We start from the raw sequence: 17331 nt of genomic DNA on the forward strand, positions 1-17331 counted from the left end.
TCTGTGAAACGTGGATCATGGCTTTCATCAGTGGAAGGAATTTGTGTAAACCAGGCCAGCCAACAGACTCCTCAGTCAAACTGCATAGTGATTCATCTCCTTCTTCTCTGAAGACCCGCTCCTCTCTGGGAAATTAAGGCCCGCCCAATTTTATTTTAAACATATTTTTCTCCTTCCTTTTCAATAAGATATTTTCCGGTTCTCACTATTTCAGTTCTGCCATTTAGTTAACATGAGACAAAACTCAAAAAGAGGAATGTCATTTTAAAGTTTTCCGAGGTTGTCCACAAAAGGCCTGGAAGACAGCCGCCATTCAAAAATATCTGTTCCTCCTTCCTTCCCTTTGGTGGGTCCCTGTGGGTCTCATAAGGAAGAACACGGGTCTTTAAAGTCAGAGAGAACCAGGTTCCAGTCTTACCACTCAGAAACCATGTGGCCCTGAGCAGATTGCATAATCTTCTATGTTTAGTGTTCTCATCTGCAAATGCAAACTTTTACCTAAGTGTTGCATTAAGGGAAGCCTGTCATGGGTAACACAATGATTCTCACCTCTCATGCACCCAAATATTTGTATTTTCTAGAAGCTCTACAGGTGTCTACTCAGGTTTGAGAACCTGTGTATTAGATGTAAATAACATCAATTCTTTGTCCTTTATTTCTATTTAGACTGAAAAGAATCTAATATTCTAATTCACACTAAGGGATAATTTATTTAAATATTAAAAAAATATTACTTCAGAATTAGAATATGCCTTAAAAGACCCTGGTTCAAAATCCTCCTTGGTTTATGTTTTGCTTTTACGATATTCTTAACAAGTGGTCATTCAGCTTTTCTTTAAGTGCTTTCAGCGATCAAATCTACTGTTTCATTAGGGGTAGGGCATTAACAGATACAAACTACTATATGTGAAATAGATAAGCAACAAGAATATACTATAGAGCTGTATAGCACAGGGGATTATATCCATTATCTTGTAATAACCTATAATGGAGTATAATCTGCAAATATACTGAATCACTATGCTGTACACATGAAACTAACACAATATTGTAAATCAACTATCTTTCAATTTAAAAAAAACCTACAGCTGTGTTAGAATTACTTTTATTTTGTTTCTGTTTCGTAATTTGATCAGAGCTCCCTCCTTTTTACAGCTACTCAGAAAAAGTTGAACCTCTTTCTACAGGTAAATTTTTACATATTTGAAGGTGGCTATAAGGTCCCTTTGAGTCATTTTTTTTGTCCATGGTTAGTAATCAAAAATGATTTCCAAACTGACTGATAATCAGAACTCTTAGGAAATTTTGAAACATACAGTTTTCTGTTCCTTTTGGGTCAGAATCGCCACATTGGCCTTGGAGTCAGTCATTTTAAACAAGTTCTTCAGGTAGTTCTGTGAGTCAAGAATCTTTGCTTTCCAGTTGGTTCTAAACTAGAGGCAATTTTGTCCCCCAGGGTACATTCGGCGAATGTCCAAAGACATTTTTGGTTGTTATAACTGGGGAGGGGTGTGCCATTGGCATCTAATAAGTAGAGGCCAGGGATGCAGCTAAGCATTTAAAAATGCACAGGACAGCTCTCACAACAAAGAATTATCCAGTCCAAAATGTCAACGGTGCTGAGGTTAAGAAACCCTTATTCCATTCTAATAAGACATAGCTTTGAGTCTTTTCACATCATGGCTGACCTCTTACCCGCTCTGTAAATGTCTCCTAAATGTAATGCATAGAAAGGACTGAACACAATAAAGACCAGACATTTTATTTTAAAAAGGAGGAGATGAAGAAGCAGTGCATCCCTTTACAGGATGATTCCTTATTAGTAGAACTTCAGGTGTTTTTGAGGGTGCAAGGAACTGAGAATCCTCTAAATACCTGATTTCAGTTCAACAGGTATGTTCATGGATGCCCATGAAAACTGGAAGGGTTCATTGAATCATCTTGGCACAAAACTTTCTCTCTCCTTCTTTGTCTTTTTTATTAGCTCCCCCTGGAGAAAACTGCAAAAGGACTTTTCACATTCAGGCATCAGGATTTCCTTCTTCAAAGTATTTAGAATCACACCTTGATGTGAAGAGGTCTTTTGGAATTTAGAGGTCTTTTTTCTCTCTTTACAAAAGCTGATATTCTATAGAATAATTCAATTTAAAATAAATTTTAATTTTAATTTAAACATAAAAGTTGAGCAATAGCCTCATTGTTCCAGCCTATCTCTACCCTTTCCTTGAAACATTGAATCCAATGGTGAGATTTGGTGGGGGAAATCCAGGTGGTCATTTACTTAAGAGAAATGAAAACTATAGGAGTGAGAGACTCAGGGTACAAACAGATCATGTGTAAAAATAGAACTCTGACCCACAATCTGGAGCAAGTAGCCTGGGGAATTAACCAACTATCTGCAGTAACTATCCCAGGAAGCCAGCCTGCTATAGGTTACTCTTTTAGGAAGTCAGACCACTGTCTCTAGAAACAAGCCCAAGGAAGCTAAACAATAACCTTGTAACAATTGGCCTAAAATGGCTGGAACTTGATTAATAACTGACAGCTTCTCTAACTATTATTCCTCCTTCCAACTTAGGAACAACTAGAAATAGCTAAATATGCACCCTAATTAATCAAGTAGATGCCCCACCTCTAGTTGGCTCACATCTAGCTACCCTACACCAACAGCCTCCAGAGCATACCTGACGTCGTCCCTTTTTTTCCCCTTATAAAGCCCTGCCACTCCTCTGGCTGCCTTTCAGCCTCTGCCAAATGCAAGTGATGGTGGCTGACTCCCCCTGATACTGGAAGCTCTGATTAAATAGCTTTTGGTTGGTCTTCCTCTATTTCCATAGGAGTTTAGTATAATAATATTTAAAAAAATTTAATATTAATATATATTATATAATTTAAATAATACTTTAAATAAATATCAATGATTTTATTTAATCCTCATCATGACATTAGAGGAAGATAACAGTGAAACCAGTTAAATAATGAAGAAATGGAGGCTAATAGCAGCTTAGGAACATTAGCCAAAGCCCTATAGTCAGTCAATAGCTGTGCTAGAATTTGAACTCAGGACGTAAGGCCGCTTCCCTCCCCGCAGATACCTACCTATCTTACACACTTGGTTCCCTAGCTTCTAACTTCTGTTTTTATATCACATTTGCAGCTCTATACATTTTGAGGCTTGGCTGTACATCCTCTCTAATGATCTTGGATTCTTTGCCCCAACTCAGTTCCCACCATGCCAAAGTAATGCCACAGCCCAAGCCTGCTTCCTGTGACCCTGGGTAACCGTATCCTGTCCCCTAGGACAGATGGGGTGGGTGTTTACAGGTCTGCTTCACTCCAAGGGAGAGAAGGAATGTGTGTGCGTGCGTGTGCACATGTGCACGTGTGTGAGTGTGCGTGTGGCTGTGTTTATTCTTTGGTTAGTTCAGGACATCTGGGAAGTGATGGTTCACTCCATAAACTACTACCCAGTTGCCTGAAGTTCTGGTATGAGCTATGCCAAGCACGCATTTCACAACTGCACTTCAATCACTCTCCACCCACAACAGTTTCGTTGAGCTCTATTTCCTGCCACATTAAAATTACTAAATGAAATGTGCACTTGGGAAGCTTGATATGGGACAGAAAAGAAATGAACAGAACTGAGTTTCAGAAAGGAAGGGTGAGAGACCTTGACAGCCAGCAGTGAGAGTGAATCAAAGTGGAAGTCAAAGCTGAGAAGTCAAAGAAATAGGCAAAGGGGCCCGGGAAGATGGAAAAGATTTTAACAGAATGACTCCAAGCTGTGGCTCTTGAGAGGAAATTTCCTTTTCATGCTCTGTAATGATATGGAAATGGATCTGTTTAGTGAGACTCATGCTGAGGAAGAGAAAGGAAATGGGGAACTTTCTGAAAGATCACGAGTCCTTCAGCTTATAGTCAGCATGAAAGTGTTCCCTAAACTCATTACAATGCAGCGGTCTTGCCCTTGAAGATTCTTTTTTCAGTGCTGATGGCTAAACTTGACCTTTTATGTAAGCATATGTGAAACTGCTAGGACTCAGCCGCTATTGACTAGAGGGATGACAGAGATGGGATAAAAAAAATAGATGTACCTTTAATCATTTTGCATTTTACAATCTCATACAATAAAAATTATAATCAATCCTCAGAAAAAGCACACCCTGGAAAGAGGGACTGCATTAAGGAGTAAATACCACTGGTTTTATTAGACTCCAACTCTTGTTACAACCTGGTTCTAGAATCAGTCTCAAAGACAAGACTTTGCAAAGTACCAACTGGTTGTGTCTGCTAAAGAAACTCGGCTGCTCTGATGGAATTCAGATGCTGTAGTGCTGTCTCTGGGAATTTTCTTTCATACCAGATCAGCAGAATTAAGAGGGAAGGGCAACCTTATGGTAATTAAAACAGAAGTTCAAAACACAGCAATTGCCCTGCTGTTGAAGGTTTGCCTTCTCTGTTTTGACCTAGATCCATGTTTCTTACCATTTAATGAGTAGCTTGTCAAGGCTACTGCCATATAGAAAGGTTATGAAGTTGAGATCTCATCCAGGAGAGCGTATTGAGACCAAGAATGCTTTGAATACTACAAATGACTCTCTTGGAACACAGATAAAGGAGAAGTCAACTTTGAAATCATAGAAAGGTTCACATGGCATTCAGCAATAGTAGTAATAATTGCCATTTATTGAACACTCACGATAGGCCACGAACTAGAACAGACACCTCTGGTCATTATTTAGATTGATGTCTGTATGAGTGAATCTGATAAATCATCATTTAGGAGCACATACCTGCTGCTTTGAAATCTCAGATTATGAATAGAGATTAGTGAGCTGGCCGATAGAACCAAGAAGCTGCACAACCAGAAATACAATGAAAAGAATACAATTTGAAACCTGGAGACTTGCGTTCTAAACTGTTCCAACTCTTCCACAAGTCATGTTTTTCCTTGTTCACCTGGTTTACTTTAGAGAGGTAAGGAGAAGATCATGTGAATGAGCATAGGTAAAAATGTTTTCAAAACTTGAAGGCTAAAGAAATGTAAGGGTGATACTAACTTTTAAGATATTAATTTAGATAACCTGAATCCTGACTTTTCCCTTGGTATATTGCTTATAGCCATTATATGTCTCCAACTATGACTGTGGATTTGTTATTGTCTTCTTGAACTTCTATCAGTGTTTGCTTAATGTATTTTGAAGTTAAATCATTAATGCCTACTGATCCCTGATTGCTGTATCCGTGTACTCACCAAGCTTGCATTCTGTTTATGGGTAACCCTACTCATCGTACCAATTTCTATATATGTTCAGAATTTTTATGATTTTCCTTTGAGGAAATAGGAAACCATGCTATTTTAAGCAGCAGCAGCAACAATAACAACAAATGGAAGACTAAAGGTAGCTCACCGAATCAAGGGGACACTCTAAAATACCATGCTTGGGAAAGCTTAGGGTAAAGGTGCTAGAGAAGATTAAGTGTTAGGAGTTATAGGGGTGCCAACATCCAGAGATACGAAGATGAAATGATTTTCATCTTTGTGTCACTCTTCTTATGACTTAAATTCTAAGGAAAAGCATTTTACTGGCCTAGATTAAGTAAAATATCCACCTGTTAGCCAAAAAAAAGTAAAAGGGTCTTTGACTGACTGTTCCAGAATACTGTATCCAAAGAGAGAAAAGTGAATTCTTAAAGAAAAAAATCAATTTTCTATTAACAAAAGGATAAGTGGATATTGTAGAGGCCAAAATCAACAGAACTCTGCAACTACTAAAACACAATATACCTGCCAAAGATTATAATCTTAGCATGTAAATCATGTAAGAGCCCAAACACGATGTATTAGTCAGCCTGGGCTTCTGCAACAAGATACCATTACCTGTGTCGCTTAAACAGCAAAGACAACTCCCCCCCCCCCCCTTCTAGAGGTTGGGAACTCCAAGATGAAGGTCCCAGCTGATCTGGTTTCTGGTAAGGACTTTCTTCACAGCTTGGAGAGGGCTGCCTTATCCTCACATGGCCTTTCCTGTGAGGGTGCATGGTGGCTGGGGGCGGGGAAGAAACAGAGAGAGGGAGAAAGAGGGAGAAAGAGAGAGAAAGCGAGAGAAAGCGAGGTCTTCTTCTTATAAGGGCACCAGTCCTATTGGATTAGGGCTGCATCTTTACAACCTTACTTAAACTTAATTACTTCCTAAAGACTGTATTTCTAAATATTTCATACTAGGGGTAGGGCTTCATCATATGAATTTGGGTTGGAGAGGATACAATTCAGCACATGAATTTTAGCTTTTGGAAGGAAAAAGAATAGGCAACTATATTAGGCAAGAATGTTATTAAGATTTTCCATGAATCTCTATATCATTTCATTGTATGTTAGCTTGCATATAAGCTGTAGGTACTGTAGTAGATTAAAAGTGGGTGCATTTAAAAGAATAGAAACAAAAAGAATTCTGGAAAACATGTGATCAACTGCAAACATTATGATTTTTTAAACTGGTGACTTTCCCTTAATGGATAGTAAAAAAGACAGTAAATACATATAAGTATAGAGGAAAATTTTGTTTTTAATTTAAAAAATGGATGTAGATTCTTAGCTACTCATCCCTTTGAGAGAGTGTTAGAGCAGGCAGGTAGCTAGATATGAGCAGAGAAAGGGGGACATGGGCCAAATGGCAGAAAACCATACATCTTGTGAACAACGGGGGTCTTTGGACAGACTAAGAAAAACAGGATCCTCTGGACTGATAAGAAACCATACATTCTGGGTTGACAGGTGACTGGAGGCAAGGAAAGATGGGATAAGACAGGAATCTCCACCATCCAAATGTAGCCTTTTGCTCATTATGACCTCCAACTGAATGTAACCTTTTATTTGTTAAGATTTTATCCAACTTTCCAATCAAGACTAAGTAAGGACAAAAAAATCCCTCCTCCCACCTGGGAAGGTGGAGCTGGAATTAAGATCAGGAAAGATGACCTCAAACCCCTCCCTGCCAATGAATATTCTGTCCATTTGTTTTTACACTTATATAACAGCTTGCCAAGGAAACTCAGGTCAGCTACCCACCTGGGTCGGCTTACTCTTTCCTTGACAGTGTACTGTCTATCCCTTAATAAATCCTTGCTTTGTTTTCTTGACTTTTGTGTCTTGTTTCTGAATTCTTTCTGCAACAAGACAAGAACCTTCCCACCAACAACAGAAGCATCATTACCCTCTCCTTGAATCTGTGCTGGCCTTAATGACTTGTTTGAATAAAAGAATATGGGGGAAGTGATATCTTGGAACTCTTAAGATGCAGCTTCTACCAGTCTTTTAGAACACCTGCTCTTGGACTTACTATGAACGAAGTTCATCTACACTGAAGCCATTCTGTTCTGAGAAGCCCAAACCACAGGAACAGATTCTGAAGGATGAGTCACCATGTGGAGTGAGACAAACTGAGTAGCACTAAGTTGCTGTGTATATGCATGAAGAGGCTCTCTTGGGGGTGGAGCCTGCACTTCTGGCTGCCGCCAGCAGTGTCACGTGGCACACAGACAAAGCAGCCAGCCAAGCCTGTCTCAAACCTCTTACCCACAAAATCATGAGTGAAAACAATGTGTTATTTTTTTAAGCTACTAAGTTTGCGGGTAATTTTTTATGTGACAGTAAGTAAATACAGCACTAAAGACTTAAGAAAAATATCTGTGAGAAAAAAAAATTGTTAATATTTAATTCCTAAACCTTTTTTTTAAAAAAATAAAATGGGGTTAAGTCTAGAAGAGCTCTTAAAACAATAGTGTAATGTTAAATCTCATTTGAGAATTATTGTGTCTTCATGATTTTTAAGGTTCCCTAAGTTTATGGCTGAGCAAAAACGGGGAAAATTTCCCAAGGATATCCAATGACAGAGGAATGAAAAACCAATAGTCTATGGTTGATGAGATAGTTGCCTCAAGGGAGAGGTTTTACTTCCACAAGAGTAGAAGAACAACAGAAAGAAGCTGGAGGAAAAAACCCGGAACAGTTCTATATTCTGATTAAAGGCTGTTTCCTTCCTTTTCTAATGATGAATTTCTTCAAAGAGGTGAAACATAAATGCTCTTAGATCTCATTAATGAAAACTCTCCTGGCTTTCAGATGGAAAAAGACTCTTCCGTAGATCTGTAGATACCCATGAATTTACATCTGGCATGACAACAAAGTTCAAAGTTTCACTTTATTAAAAAGTAAATAGGAATTACCACCACCCTCCAAATAGGATAGTAACAAAAAAAATGCATTTGCCTCAAACTACAGAAAATACAGGGGGCTATAAATGTTTTCTTTATTAGGCCTTTCATATGGAATATTTTGGAGAAAACAAACAGTAATTGTAAGATTATAAAGAGAAATTAGCATTTTGCTTGAAAGAAATGGCAATTAACAATGATGACAATGTGATTTATACTAATTGAGATTAAGTCAGACAAAATGGCAACATTAGTAATCATTTGAAGTGCTGTATTACTCATTATACTGTGCTTTGTAAACATCTCTCTTGAAATTAAAAAGTAATTAGTAGCATTTTAGTCATTTAATTCAGTCTAATTAGGATTTTCAAAAATCTACAGACCTGCTGTTGAAAGCCTTTCTCATTTTGAATTGAGAAAACATATTCCTTAAAAAATTAGCTTCTAGAGCTTTCTTTCTTGATCTCTAGTCTCCATTAAAAATTAAAGAAGAAAATGGTATAATTAGAAGCAAGAGATAGGATTTTACTTGAATTGGGCTGAATAAAAAATTTTCAATCCATCATAATTCATGGCAGGTGCACTTTAATCTAATTTTTTTTAGTTCAAGTGGAAAGCATGTATGTTTTGTCAGTTGCTAAAAAGAAAGGAAATACTTAACATTTTTTGCTGGTCTAGTCTAGCCCCATCTTCACAGAACATGCATCTAGAGAAAGGGGAAACAAAAAAAAAAAAAAAAGGCTTTAGCCAGAGTTGTTATTTGGATGGCATTTGGAATATAGAAAATTAAGTTTATCACCAAGACTTTATGACTGGTGATAAGATTTGCTCTGCGTACTTGGTGAAAAGAGGGACTCAAACCTCACCCTTTGGGGCGTGTGTAAATTGAATGACAGGACCAGGAAAGTTTGCCTTTCTCTCTATCAAATGCTGTAGCAGGGTTGTGCACTTTCAGGCTGGATTTTCTTTTGTACTTTGATGGTAGTGCTAATGATGGAGGCATTGGTTAGAAATTATGGTAGGCATATTAGTTTCTTAGTGCCACTGTAACAAATTACCACCAAACTGGTGGCTTCAAACTACACAAATTTATCATTTTACGTATCTGGAAGTCAGAAGTCCAACATGAACCTCACTGGGCTAAAATCAAGATATGAGTAGTGTTGTGCTGTCTCTGGAGACGTTAGGGGAGAATGCGTTTTCCTGTCTTTTGTGGTTTGTAGAGGCCACTTGAATTCCTTGTTTTATGGCCTCGTTCTTCAAAGTTGGCAAGCGTCACTCTGACCTTGAGTGTTTCCATTGTTAGCTCTCTCTGACACTGACTGTCCTTTCCTCTTTCACTTATAAAGGCTCTAGTGATAACATTGAACCCACCTGGATGATCCAGGATAATCTCTCATATCTTAAGTTAATTATGAGTCTTAATTCAATCTGCAGCCTGAATTTCCTCTTGCCGTGTGTTGTAACATATTCACAGGTTTCAGGGATTAGGAAGTGGACATCTCTGGGGGATGACCACAGTAGGACGTGAGAACTACTGGACAGCACTGAGGCTAGGGAAAGCAGGAATTCCTAGATCCTGCTCAGACCAAATGTATGCCTGTCTATCTCAGAATTTTCCAAGCATGCTGTGTACATCCTTTAAAAAAAATGGCAAATGGGAAACAAAGAACTATTTTGATAGATACACATGGACTCCAATAATCAGTGCTGCAATGAAGTGGGCTGAGCGATATGCAAGTATCTCTTTCCATTGGCCTACTAGGCAAAAATAGCTTTAGATCGAAGCATTCCTTCACCTCTTTCATTACCTACCACCTGACCCATGTGTGCATCTGCTTCTGGTACTATCACACTCATGTATTCATTCATCCATTCCCTCTACAAATACTCAAGGAGCACCTGTTTTGTGTCAGACACGACTCTAGGTTCTGGAGATACACTGGTGAATAAAACAGACCAAGAAAATCGTGTTCTCAAAGCTCACATTCTAGTGTATATAAAGGGTGGCAGAAAATACACAATAAACAGAGAATGTGAGCACAACATTTTTAAGGTGGTAGTAAATAAAGCAGAGAATGGGGATAGAAACTGCAGAAAGACAGTATTTATATATATATATATTTTTTTTAATGATGTGTTCAGGAAAGATCTCACTGAGAAGCCGACTTACGAGCAAAGATCATGAGGAAGTGTGAGCTGGTCATGTGGACCTGCAGGGCAAGAGCAGTCTGGCAGAGAAAAGCAAGTATCAAGGCTCCGGCGACAGCTCTTGCACGGTATGTTTACTAGAGAAGTCAGCATGGCTAGAGTAGTTGAACTAGGGGAGGACTGAAAGTTAATGAGATGGAGGCGCTGTCTAGATCACCTCAGACACGGAGGACTGTGGCTTTTACAAGTGAAGTGGGAATTAGAAGGTAGAGGAGAGAGAATATCACCTGACCCAGCTTTCAAAGCCATCACCCTGGCTGCTATGATGAAACAAGGCTGTGGGATATGAGAACAAAAGAGGGAGGTGAGTTAGGGGCTGTTGTCTAATGCAGGAGAGATGACAGTGGGCCAGTTTGACAGATGAGGAGGCGATGAGAAGTGGTCGCAAGGAAGGACCAGACGGAAGAGAGCTGGAAGTGGGGATAGCCACGTGGGCTGAAGAGAAAGCACCGAGCTGGAGCCAAGTAGAGTTATTTGTCCACTTGTAAAAGGAGCCCAATCAATGCTCTGAAGTCTGATTAATTTTGATTAGTATTTTTCCTCCCCAAGGGTTGATTAAAAGAGGAGATAGTATGGAAGGCATGAGGAAGGAAGAAGACTAACATACAGTAAATTCCCATTACAGGTTTGTAGAATTTATTTAGATGTTTTCTTGGTGCATCCTGCTTGCCCTCAGTTGCATCCCGGCAGGGCCAAACCTTCCAATGTACTTGCCAGTGAATGTGCAAGATTGATTGGCTTTATATACAAATAAGAGAAAGGTCTGGGAGGCCAGTGAAAGAACAGAACTTTATAAGTCAAAAACTGTGCCTTCTTATTCTGGTATATTCAGTAATTTTAAAAAGTGATATTTGGCAAATACTATCTTCCTCTGTATAGCATCTTGTATTTTCTAAAGATACTTGCAACAATACCTGCCATCCCCCATGTTTTTCCAAAAAAAAATTGCTACTCCTCCATCAAGAGAAGGGGCTTACTTTCCCTCTCCTTGTGTCTGGACATTTTTGTAACCCGCTGCAGTCAGCGGATAAGGCTGAAACTATGCCACGTGACTTTTAAGAATAGGTCGTAAAGGTAATGCAGCTTCCACTTTGATCCCTGAGCTCTGAGGCTGCCCTGCTGTGGAGGAAGCCCAGGCCACAGAGAGAGGACACATGTAGGTGTTCCAGCCCACAGCCCAGCTCAGCTCCCAGCCAGCAGCCAGCTTCAACTCCAAATACGTGAATGGAGATGCCTCTAGATTCCGTCTTTCAGCCATTGAGTCATCCTAGCCTTTGAGTCTCCCCACCTGAGGCGCTAGACTCTGCAACGGAGACGAGACTTCTCTGCTGTGTCTTGTCCAAAATCCTTATCCAAAAACTCTGTGAGCATAACAAAATGACTATTTATGCCACTACTTTTGGGGTGGTTAATGCAGAAATAGTAACTGGCATCTCAGTACTCTTAACAGTATATAAAGTAAGGATAATTTTATTCCCTTCCTTGTAAGCACACAAGCCTATGCGTATGTTAAATTACCTTATAGTAGTAAAGCTTGAAAAAAGAGAAAGAAAATGTAATGCTTATTGAGTTCATAAGGAACATATAAGAAATGCATTAAAGTGTTTTACATGCATTAACTCTTAATCCTCACCACAACCCTACGAGGTTTAAGTCCTACTATCTAACCCACTTTACAGATGAACAAACTAAAGATAAGTGACTTGCCTGAGGTCTAATATCTAGCAAGTGGGTGTGCTGGGTTTGAACCCAGGTAATGTGAAGAGTCTGCACCCTTAACATATAGAAATAGTTTCTCAAGTAGAAATAAAATGATGGGAATGATTTTTAAAAGCTATAGATTGAGTTTCAGTTCTACACATACCCTTAGCATGTAGCTTGGAGTCACTATACTCAGTCTTAGTTTCCACATTCTTTGAATTGGGAATGTGATTGCTTGAACCTCTGTTCTCACTGGGCTTTGGTGAGCATTGAATGAGGTGGTATGTGGCGGCTCTCTGAAGTTTGTGTAACTGTAAAGTGGTGCTGTCCTTATCACTTGTGTTAGAGAACATGGCATTTGATGTACCTGGAAAGAGTACCTAGATGGACCTTTGAAATGCAGCTTTTAATCTGAAGCAAAATTATCCTTCTTGCTCTTCTGGTGAATAAACCATGTCTTATTGAAAATCCAGGATCAGTTTCTTTGCACCAGAGATGGCTTTAGTAACGTGCCCTCCTGGATGTGGAGAGGAGTCTTTTCTCAGCCTCTCCTGCACTTAGAGGCTGTTTCTCAGCTCTCACCGTGTGCTTTTAACACAAACCAAGATGTCCATTCAACACTTAAGACGATGAGAAAATTGCTCGAGCAACACAGACCTGCTTACAGCAGAAGTGGTGATTCTTCTCACCAGCTCCGGAAGCCTATCTCACACAACCTGCTTGGTTCTTGCATTTCTCTCCCTGTAGTTGTCCAATGTCACCTCCTTCACAGCGGTTCCTCCCTCATTTTTTGATACTAACAAGACCCAACTTCTTTGGTTTAATCCTAAGTACTCTTCTCTTAGAATGTTTTAGGATTGCCACTCAGTTTTAAACATTCAGTGAAGTTTCAGATTTCTTTCCATCCTGTTCCTTGGAACCCACCTGCAAACCAGCCAGCGTGGCTAGCACTGCTCATCAGTTCAGATCAGGATCCTTATGTGGGGCCACCGAACAACAGTCTTGGTAACGAGTAGAAGAGTGCATCAAATGCGTAATGCAATCTTCACTGCTTTCTTTATTGTTTTAGTTTTAATAAGACTATGCTTGTTAGCTGTAGTTAGATGTCAATTTTATTAACTTCACTGTTGTAACAGGATAGCAAAATAATGAATAACATTCTATAAATGCTAACTTCTATGGTGTGTTATTCAGATTCCCCAAATCAGTTAAGGATAATGTTTTGACTTCAGTTAGTGAGTAGTAGAAATGAGAGAAGGGACTGAGTCAGAGAGAGAACTGAAGGGACTTGCAGTTACAGAGGAGCGGAGGAGTATAAAGGCAATTTAACCCAGTTCAATGGTACTTTAAAGACCATCGGGAGACAGACTGGGGCCTTTGGGAGGGTAGGAAAGCAGTCATTGTAGCAGTAAAGAACATGAACACTCTAGGTACAGAAGAAAAAGCACTCGGAGGTGCCATGGAAAAGGAGTGATATAATTTGAATAGTAAACACAGGGCACATAAATAGAGTCTTGTAATGCTTGAGGAGAAGATGGGAATATTTCTAAGGAAATCTTTGTGGATTGTGTCTTATGACTGTATGTGCTGTCAGAATGTGCTCCTCTGACTGTCTCAGACCTTGAGATACTGGAGTTTGAAAACTAGAGAATGAAGCTGGATTTTTCAGCCTCAGCACTATTGACATTTTGGCCCAGATAATTCTTTGTTGTGGGGCCATCCTGTACCCTGTGGATGCTTGGCAGCATCCCTGACCTCAAGCCCACAATATGCCAGTATTAAGCACCTTCCAATTGTGACAACCAGAAATGTCTAGGCATTGCTTAGTGTCCCTTTAGGGACAAAATTGCCCCAGGTTGAGAACCATGAGGATAAAGGAATAAATATTATTAATGATATTGGTATTTTGGGTTCCTACTTAGTGTCCATCACTGCTCCAGGCACTTCCTTTATGTTAAATTACTTAATTCTTAAATGGAAAATAGGTGTTATTGTTCCCATGTTGGAAATAAGGAAATACAATCTGAAAAATTAAGCAACTCAGCATATTGCTGTTTTAATTGACAACATTTATTTAAGTAACTGTTGAAGATGGCCTGGATCCTAACTTTCTCTTGCCATACTCGATTATACTGTTGGCACTCTGTTACCAAGATATCGTTTCGTTTTTCCCTACTGTTTCTCTTCTTTCCCCACACTGTCCACCTAGAGTAACAGTGGCCACTGACAATAAACTTAATACTGAAATAATAATCAACATGAACAAGGAAGAGGGGCTCAGTTTGAAGCATCAGTGATCCTTACTATAAATGAGTTCCTAGGTTACGTGGCTGAAACAGCGATTATCTATGGTTCAACCACTTTTCGTGTTGCTGAGCCAACATGAAATATACAGGAAAAAATTATAATCAATTCAATTCATTAAACAGACAAAAGCTGAGAGTTTACTATGTATCAGGCATGGTACAGAATTATAAAACAAGACAAAAAGGTGGTCACTGTCTTCTAAAAAGCTTACAGTTTGATGCAAGAGATACTTATAGTATAGTAAGATGAGCTAGTTAGTTCCCTTGTTGTGCACTTTTATTGCACTGTGTTTCGTTCCTTCAAAAAATTTATCACTGTTTATACATTTTCTTATTTGATTAATGCTAGTCCTCCCCCACCTCCCCTATCTCACTGGATTGTGAGCTTCCAGAAGGCAGGGGCCTCTTGTGTTACTCACCACGGTATCTCAAGAGCCTACATAATAATGCTCAGTGAAAGAATGTTGAAGGAATGAAAGTTTGCCTGACAAAATGTAGAAATGAATAGGAAAGGTCTATGCAGAGTTTGGAAAGTATATATGGGTAGGTTGGAGGAAAATCAGAGAAGTTCCCCAGAAGTAGAGTTACCTCATCTGAGTGGTGGCATAATAGAAGTTAATGATGCATTAAAATATGTCACATTTATTTATATTAGTCAACAGTTAGTCCTAAAGAATTGGGAACTTCATATGGGTTGGGAAGATTGGATGCTTTCACTGAATCTTCTGCTCAGTTCCAAGTTAATTTAATATGTTGTAGTATTTGCTTTTGAAACAAGTCAAGGCATTGTTTCCATTTCACCCTTAAATTGCACAAATGTAGTGAGGGGCTGACATTATCACTATGATCTTGAAAAAGAGACTTGGGTCTACAGAGATGAGAAGATGCCCCGGGTCATCACAAATTCGTCAGTCATGGTGGCTGACATGGCACTGAGATGGGTCTCCAGGACAATATTTATGGGCAGGTTTAGTGTATTTTCTGATGTTGAGTGGCACTGTAAATTTAAAATAAAATAATATACTGTAAAAAATTTAGTGAAATCTCTCCATAATCTCAGCTTCAGCATGAACTACTAATAATAGATTTCCACAGAGAAGTTCAAATAAAGCCGTGTGATAATATCTGTCTGGAGCCCTCCCCTCCGTGTGTGCACACTAAAATGTTGGCAGAGTTTCTGAAGCATTAGCTTATATAAATACAGGGGTTCTTGGTTAGCTGCATTAAATGGACTGTTCTCTTCTGAAATTTATTTTTGATATCTGTTATTTCAAATATTTTCATGTGATAAATACTGTTCCCTAGTCTGCTCACATTGCTTTTCTTCGATTTTAATTTGTATCTTTTATTGATTTTTAGAATACATGTTTCTAATAAAACATTTGAACAAAAGGACCTCTAAAAAGCAGAAAGTAAAAGAGTGCAGCTACCCTGTGTCCTAAGGGAAACTGTTGGTATCGTTTGGTTTATATAGATTCAAGTATTTTTATACTGTATATACACACCCACCACATACACCAACGTACACTTATGTATGTGTTGTGTATTTATTTTTGAAAATGGGATTGTACTTTTCTCCAGCGTGCTTGTTTCATGTTTTCAAGTGGTTCATATACATTTATTTCTGCATTGTTTCTAACAGATAATGATGGACATGAAAGGGCTTTCTAGGTTTTTTTCTACTCTATACATTGCTTCAGGAAATAACTTTTTCTCAGTTTATGCATATTTGTTTAGTTATATCTTTAGAATAAATTACTAGAATTGAAGTTGCTATGTGAAAGGACAGCCCATGCAAAATTTGAAATTGGAAAAATTACCTCGAAAAATATTGTACTAATTTATGTCCCCACTAACTTTATATAAGTGCTTTTTTCAACATTCTTTAAAAATGACATCTTGTTGTTTTAATTTACATAGAGTTTGTTTATGAATGATGTTAAAGCTCTCGTACTTACGTTATACTTTGTCTTCTGCAAATCTATTCTACCTCCCTTCTGTTCATTTTCTTCTTAGGTTTTTATAATTGTTCTTTTTATCTTATAAGCATGGTTTTACCCCTAACGGTGCTTCCTTTTATTTTTCATTTAAATTACAAAAATTACCCTTATTAAAAAATTTTACACATTTTGATGGCCTTGGACTTTAATATTTTCTATAATAACATTTAACATTTTTTTCTATATAGTCCCTAGACTTAATGTCACTCTAAAATTAACCATATCCACTCTGAGATCATAAAATAATTCTCCAATTTTTTTTATAGGCTTTATTTTTTTCCTTTTAAACCTTGCATCTCTATGGACTTATCTTTGGCATAGGGTATAAAATAAATACCTGACTAATTTTTCTCTCAAATATATCCAAAGGTAATCAACACTAACTTTGTGATTTTTTCATTCCATTATGTTTTATTCCCAAATGTTTGAATTACTCTAATTTAACAGTTTTCTTTTAAAACTAGTGGAGATTGGTCTAATTAATTATGCTTCTTTTCCAACACTGTTAGTGTATTTTTAAAATTTTTTTGTGTTGTAGGTATGAGAAGGCAGGCATAATGAAGCTGATCGAATCAGGAGCCTATAGCTGAAAGTTGACTATTTTTCTTCAAATGACTCTTCTGGTTGTACATTTAGGGTACACTTGGCTATGAACATTTTGCTTAGTCCCACTTGATATTTGTGGGGTGATTTGAGTCAAATGATATGGGGATATTCCTGTAGGGCATATCATAGTAGAATTCTTAACTGTAGCTCTCAGAGCAAAGAGGTCAGTATAAATCAGCAATTCAGCCCCTCATCTAAATGTTGACTTATAGTGGTTGAATATCAATGATCAGTTCCAAAGAGTCATGTGATGTAGGGTCAAATTCCAGAGTTGAGCCATCAGACAGGAATGA

The sequence above is a fragment of the Camelus dromedarius genome, chromosome 12 (assembly GCF_036321535.1).
Source record: "Camelus dromedarius isolate mCamDro1 chromosome 12, mCamDro1.pat, whole genome shotgun sequence".
NCBI classification, from domain to species: domain Eukaryota; kingdom Metazoa; phylum Chordata; class Mammalia; order Artiodactyla; family Camelidae; genus Camelus; species Camelus dromedarius.